Genomic DNA, 7,294 nt, shown 5'->3' on the forward strand with positions numbered 1-7,294 from the left:
CCTGGCAGGAGCTGTGCCCAGCCCTGGCCACCCCAGGCACCACGGCTGTCCTTGTGCCAGGGAACACCTGGGGCTGTTCCTCAGCTTGCACAGGGTCTGTCCCCAGGGGTCCCTGGCAGCTCCATGGTCACATATGAGGCTGAAAACTTCCTTGTCTTCTCCCCAAACTCCTCCCTGGGCGTTAGGAATGGTCTGTGGTGAATCCTTACTGTGTTCCCAAGAGACAATGACCATCAGCACTAATAATATTCTGACTCTCAGATTTATCCCAGATTGGGTCACACCCTCTGTGGAGCACAATGACCCCCTACTCCAAGACAGGACAGGGACATGATTTTCAAAATGAAAGGGTTTTACCAATGGTAGTCACAATTTAGCTGTTTTGCTATATTGCTGCTCTTGGTCTGAGAACAGAGAAAATGAGACAAAAACAATGCATGATGTCGGGGAAAAAATGTAGTATTGTTTGGAAAATAAGCTTAGAAAACTTGCTACTCTGTTTAGATAGTTAATTTAGTCTATCACTGAACAAATTGATTTTTCAAATTTGCCTCTACAGCTCTTGCACTTGTTACAAATTTCTACAACGCTTTATCAGGTAAAGTGTTCAATTTATAATTAAGATACTTCTGCCACCACCATGAGTTTTGCAGAAGTCTTGTCTAGCATGATTTGTTTTTAATGAGCTCATAGGGATTTTTGTTTTCATGGACAAAAAATTTTGAAAATATAATTGTACTTATTTCTTGTCAAGATGAAGTTGCCAGCTAAATGGAATTATAGCTTTTGCACAAGTTCTGAGGCAGCACTCCTCTGAGAAAACTTGTTTCACTTTCAAGGAGCTTGTGCTCTCCAGTCAGACCTGCTGGTTATTTTAAACAAATGCAACTGATTTAGGAAGAGACATGTGCTGGGTACTGGGGATATCCCTACTTTATAGAGTTGCTTTATTTCTACTGTCTGAATTGCCAAATGTGTTGCAAGATTAGCCGTATTTGGTGAAGTTTCTAAATGATGCAGTCACATGACTATGTGAGAATCATTATAATTTTCCATGCTTGACTTGTGCACGTGGAGGCTTGAATTTGGTTTTACGCATGACAAAACGCTCAATTTCATCTTGTAAGGGGTTCATCTACATTTGTTGTAGGAAATCCTTCAAACTAATAAGCTTTGGCTGCATGGTATTAGACAGCTGCCTATGCAAAACTAGATACAGCCACTTATCAGTTTATCTTTGGATGATATTTCTGTTAAATCAGACTTCCAGTGTGGGAACCTTTGTGTCTTTTAGAGAAATCATGATATATGTGGTAATTCTGATGTTAAAATCCACCCTTTTTTATTTTCTCTTGCTTGATCTCTGTGGGCAGCAAGAAGATAACATCTTTCAGTGCTTGCTACTGCCACTGCCATTCAGGACCAAACACAGGCAGTGGAATTGTTCCCACAGTCTTACAGCAGGAGACAGAAGCCAGTCTTACAAAATAATTTTAAGGAAGGAAAATTGCAAGGTAATTAACTTCTAGATTCCTGTCATCATGTCCAGGCAATGCAGAAGTTAAGAACTGATAGCTCAGAGAGCTGTCTGCTTGAGTATCTGTCCACACCAATGAGTCAGAGCTGGCATCACGTGTCTTTCGGAAAGAGAAGGGTCTGGTACCTTCACAGCAAACCGACACTGGCTCTGAACTGTTAGGATGGGCAGAAATGGGATTTTAGAAATAGGAACTAGACTGTATTTTTAGCTATTAGGTCAGTTTGTTCAAAGTCCAGTAAATTTAATTGCAGATGGATATTCACTGTGATTCATGGTGTGCAGCCAGCATTAGTTCCTCATGTTCTAACAAGGAGCTGCAATGTTTAATATTAGATCCATTCTTATAAGAGAAGAATAAAGCAGCTGGACTATAGTTCTGTTGTGTAGTTTCCACTGAATAATGCTGCACTTGTTTGAGTATTTTTGTGGTTTGCAAGTGTGGTGTGAGCTCTTGTATTTTTTTTCTTGTTTTTTGTTTGCTTGTGCTACCGCCTTGCACTGTTTTTATTTGCTTTTACAGTGGCCCATTTTTCTTTGTCATTTATTTTGTTTTATGATATATCTCTCTCTGATAATGAGCTGGCCTCACTTCTGTGATATGTCATCCAAGAGTGTTGCTTCAGCAGCTGAAAAGAAGTGTGAATTTCAGCACCTCATGGCTGCAAGCAGGTTTTAAACAAACAAAACAAAATCCTTGGGCTGTGCTGGCTGTCTTACCATACAATAACTGTTCAGAAAAAAAAGCAGATGTGACTCCAGGGCCCTGAAATATAGACAAAGGTAGTGCTCCTATCCACAGTGATGAAAAGACTCCATCATGCTGAATATTGACATCCTCTCACTATTGGTAATGGGGTGTAGAGAACAAGTGCTCTTATCAAGTGCTCACTTGTTTGCTCAGGTGGGAAAATTTAGCATCCAAAGCCACCCCTTTTAAAGGCTTGGTATATTTGTTTTCCATGAAGCCTGTATCTGATGGTGGGGCTCTGAGATGCAGAACCCTGAGCCTGCCAAGAGCCCCTTGTCCAGGGCAGTTTTCCTACAAGGGCTTGAGGCTCTGTGCTTCTTCACGAGCCAACTTCTGCACACTGTTGTTTTTATCTGTATTCCAGAATGGCTGCAGACCCATTCTCCTGGGTGCTGGAGAAGCCCACAGAAATACAATTACTAGTAAATAACTTACATATTTCAGATGGATTCATATAAATTAATTTTGGGCACAAAAGGTGCCTGAATTAGGGATCTATGCTCCCTCTACAGTCAGTGGAGATGCACTTGACAGATGTGCTGCAGTTGCGTTCTTGCAAACTCTCAGTATGGGGATGATGATTGATGTTTAACACATACAAATAACTTTTGGAGTGAAACTGAGCTAAAGTTTCCACCTCTGAAGGATGCAGCAAAAAGAGAGGGAGGGAGGTAACTGTGTCACCTTAGATGAAAGGCTAATTTGCTTGCATTGTGCAGGCTATGGATGCACAGTCATGCTAGTGCAAACCAGGAATTTCACCAGAAATCTAGGAAAGAAGCCATACAGGTAGGACAAGTGGGCACAGGCCTGCTTAGAGTCATGGTCAGGTGAAAGCAAAGAAAAAGACAATATGTCAGGGAGAGATGTGGTCTGGGTTGTTTGGCCATTGTCATGTTTGGGGTAAAAATTGTGGTTTTCTTGCTGCTAACCTTCTTCCTAGATTTGAGAGGTGATAACTGGAAAATGGTTGAAGGGCAGCTAAGTAATGGATTGGAACTACAGTCTGTGGAAGGACCACTGGGGGATGGCCAGATTGGGAAAATGTTGAAAGCTGAAAAGCAGGTCTCAGTTCAGAAGCTGGGGTGAGGGCTTAAGGATGGGAGTGCTCCCATTTCTGCTTGTGCTGGGACTCCTGGGGCAACCTCAGCCCATGTGAGAGGCTGGAGGGGCAGGTGAGCACAATCCAGAGAGGAGGGGCAGCTCCAGAGCACAATCAGAGGCCAACAGAACCCTGATATGTCTTAGTTTCTGCTGCAAATACAGACAAGTACATATTGTGCCTGTTTTGAATTGCCGGAGTACCTAAAACGTTTGAAAAGCCCTTGTTAATAATTGTATTAACTCAAAAATAACACACTTGATAATTGCTGAAATTGTAGGTAAACCATATGTTTTGGTTCTGGTTCTGGTACAGTTTGTTCTCCTCAAATTTGAAAGGATGTTAGTTTTTCATAAACTCTTGAGAACAAGTGAGCACTATGTGAACTTAAGAATGAAGGAACTGATTCACAGATTTGGGAGTAGTCTTCTGCTGCTCAGGTCTGTTATTGATTTTTTTGTATTCTTACAAATTTACTCTTTTTATCTGGGCTTCTCTGCAGTATGTGTTGAACTCCACTGCAGCTGAGTGATTTATGGGGTCCAATGGCTTTGCACAGGGGATCATCACTGGCTGAAGTTTCTGAAAGCTCAGGTTCTTTGGCTCTTTCACTGGGCCAGCCTTTATGAATAATGTAGGCTCTCTCCATTTTTTATATTCCTTAATTTGAAACTCTGAATAATGTTCTCTGAGTCTCATTTCTGAGCAGTCATTTATTTGGATGACTTGGGACTACAATGACATTCTGTTGGACATTCAAATTACATTCAGATGAAGTAGTTTTCTTACCTGCTTCAACATTTTATCTCTAAACCTCCCAAATCCAGACTGCAAGTTTTCAAGGTGAGATGAATAATTTCTGTACCATGTATTTACTCTTGTAACAAATTTCTGTGGGTACAGCCAAGGTAAGGCTTCTCTCTAGAATGACAGATTAGCTTAAATATTCTAACAATTTTTTCTGCTCAGAGATGAATGTGAACTGTATATAGCACTTATGTACTACTCACCCTCAAAATTGGAGGGTTTTGCCTCTTAAAGGATACACAAGATTCGCAAAGTGTATTGGATTTAGTTCCCAAATCCTCAAGGCCCATTTGTGAACTGGCATATTTGCAAAGAAAAGCAGGCAGGTGTCAGCAGCTGGTAGAGACCAGCCACCTTCACTCATGAACATAAGCAGGGTTCTCTGACTTGGTGGTTTCTTCTCATTCAGATTGTAATTACCCTTTAAAGCTCAGCTTTCTTGCAGCAAGGAAATCTGGGTTTAAGGTCCATCCTGATCCATCTGGCTGTTTCCATAAGTAACAGCCCAAACCACTGGTGACCTGCAGCTGGGACAGTGAGAAGAGCCCAGGAACAGAGAGCCCCATGGTGCCAGCAGCTCAGGAAGGTGCATTGCAGAGCCCTGGCCATCCACTCTGCTCTAAGGTGTGGTTTTAAGCACTGTAAGGTGCAGCCTTCAATATAACAAAGTGTAGGCTCCTCCATAAACTGTCTTGGCAAGGCGCTGTCACAAGGCCCAGGCACTGCAGACTTTTGGGTTTTATGTACAATAAAAAGACAAGATGAAACCCCTCAGAGATGAAGCCTTTTGCTCTGTGACTTGTTAATTTCAGTTTCCAGGCATCTCTGAGTTAGGAAATGAGTCATATGGTTATTATTTACTCATCAGCTCTGCAGTTTGTGGTGTCTTAATCATTTTGGTTGTAACTGGGAGTGCTACCTTCTACAAAATAAAGGCTTGAAAGATGAGCAACTAATTGCAGTCTTCACTCCTTTGGTTACAAACCAGCTGCATGTACAAGGCTGCAGCCATATTAATGCCTAGGATGAGGCACTTTGCTGCAGTGTTTAGAGGGATCTCCCAAGTAATTAGTCTGTAAGGAGATTTAGAGGAGATGCAGGCGGTAATACAGGGGTATCCAACTACAAAGCCATAGCCCAAGGCTTCCCAGTGCCCCTGTGCCTGGTGGACCCCAAGCCCTGCCACCTGCCATGCTCCTGGGGCTCAGAGGTGCCAGAAGCTGCCCACAGAAGTGCTCCAAAACTGCCATCCTGTCTCCCAAGGGTTAGATGGCCCCACTGTGATTCATTGTTTTCTGTGATTTGTTTCTTCCTAAACAAAAGTGGGGGGGGGGTTTTGCAGTGGCAGCTCTCTGTGAAGCACTTTCTGAGCCTGAGTGCAGCTGTGGCAGCCACTGCTGTGGTGTCTGAGTCCCTCAAGCACCATTGCCACATGGAGCTCCTACTGCTGCTGCTTGCCTAGACTTAGGTTTAACAAGTGTGGTGTATTTAGGGGCTGTCTGCAGTTTGAAGTGACCCACAACCATGTCTGACCTGCTTGTGTCATTTTCATGCTTTGTGCAGCACTTGGGGAGCTCAGTGTCTCATTGGGTTTTGCTGTCAAAGCCATGAGGTAGAGGCACAGGGCTTTCTACAGAGATTGCACATTCACCCACAGCTGCTGGTGCTGTAATTGCTCCTTTGCTAACAGGTGCTGCTACTGCCTTATTCGCTGTCTCTGTCACTGCCACAGAGCTGTACTAGATATCACTTATCCTTGGATTACTGCTCTTTCTCACTGTAGGATTTTTCACTTTACTTCTTTTATGGAAGCACCCACGAGTGCTTCATTGAAATATAAGAGTTGGGGTTTGAGTCCTGTATGCAAATCCATAAAAATAAGTTGTCCCTGCTCCAGTTAAACAGCTTACAGTGTAAATAAATTTTTAGAAAAAGAAAAAAAAAGGCATTGATTGGACAAAGTTAAGCCATTTCAGTACTGCATTTCTGACATTTAGTGTCCCTCTCTGAATTTTTGGCAGGATCAAGACTCTGTGAGACTGTGAGTGCTGGTTCTGGAGAGGCTGAGAAAAAGGGGAACAAATAAATTCATCAGTTATCCACAGAGTTCCTCTTAACTGCACACAAACCATAACCCAAGTATCACACTGTCATTAAGTCCTATCCACTTAGCCACTTCATTAGTTCAGGGATTGTGTTGCTTTTAATCTTTGTGATCTGGGTCAGTGCAGGATTCAGGCTGATGTTTCAGTCAATACAGGGCTTCAGCTTCCTGCTCCTGACACCCTGGTTTGCAGTGTGGCTGTTCTCACTTAACTGGAGTACACATGAAGGAAATCAGATTTTGAACCTTGGCTTTTTTTTTCTTTAATAGTCATACCAGTTAGGTCCTAGCCTTGTTTTTTCCCTAGGTTGTTTAAATGACTGACATGAAGTAATCAGGGATCAAGCACCCACCATACTGAGCACTGTGCAGCCCTTTGCTTCCCCAGCTCCCAGAGATAAAAGCTTGAGAGTGTTTCAGGCAAAAGGGAGTTTTCCTGTCTGGGGTTGCAGATTAGTTCCCTGAGAGATGTTTTACAGCAGCCTGGTACCTACCCCATCTACAAGGAGGACGTCAGTGAAATGCAGGCAGCTCTCCAATGTCCTTCTCACACTTCCCTTTTGAAAATACAACTGTTTCTGCAGCTGACACCACCAGCAGAGACATCATATGCAAGTTTGCAAGTCCAAAGAGTTGTGGGACTTCTCCCTGGACATTCAGGCTCTGGTTAACATAAACAGACAGTTCTGTGTAATAATTTGTAATAGATGAGCCTGGGCTCTCAGACTCCTCATTAAGTGGCCAGTGCCAGCTGTGGCATGAAGATGTGTTCAGGGGTGGTGACTGTCTTTGCTTCAGATGGAAGACTCTCTCCCTTCTTGCCTCCAGCTTGTGACTGCCTCAGAGAAGGACAGGTTGATGTGTGCCCAGGGGCTTGAGGGGATGCTGACTCCCTTCAGGAGGCATGGAGGAGTTACTCCAGTAGTGATCTCCAGCTGCCAGGAGTGATTGTGTCACTGTTACCAGAGAAGCAGGGAAGATAGATGTACACAT

The sequence above is a fragment of the Geospiza fortis genome, unplaced genomic scaffold, assembly GCF_000277835.1.
Source record: "Geospiza fortis unplaced genomic scaffold, GeoFor_1.0 scaffold41, whole genome shotgun sequence".
Classification (NCBI taxonomy): domain Eukaryota; kingdom Metazoa; phylum Chordata; class Aves; order Passeriformes; family Thraupidae; genus Geospiza; species Geospiza fortis.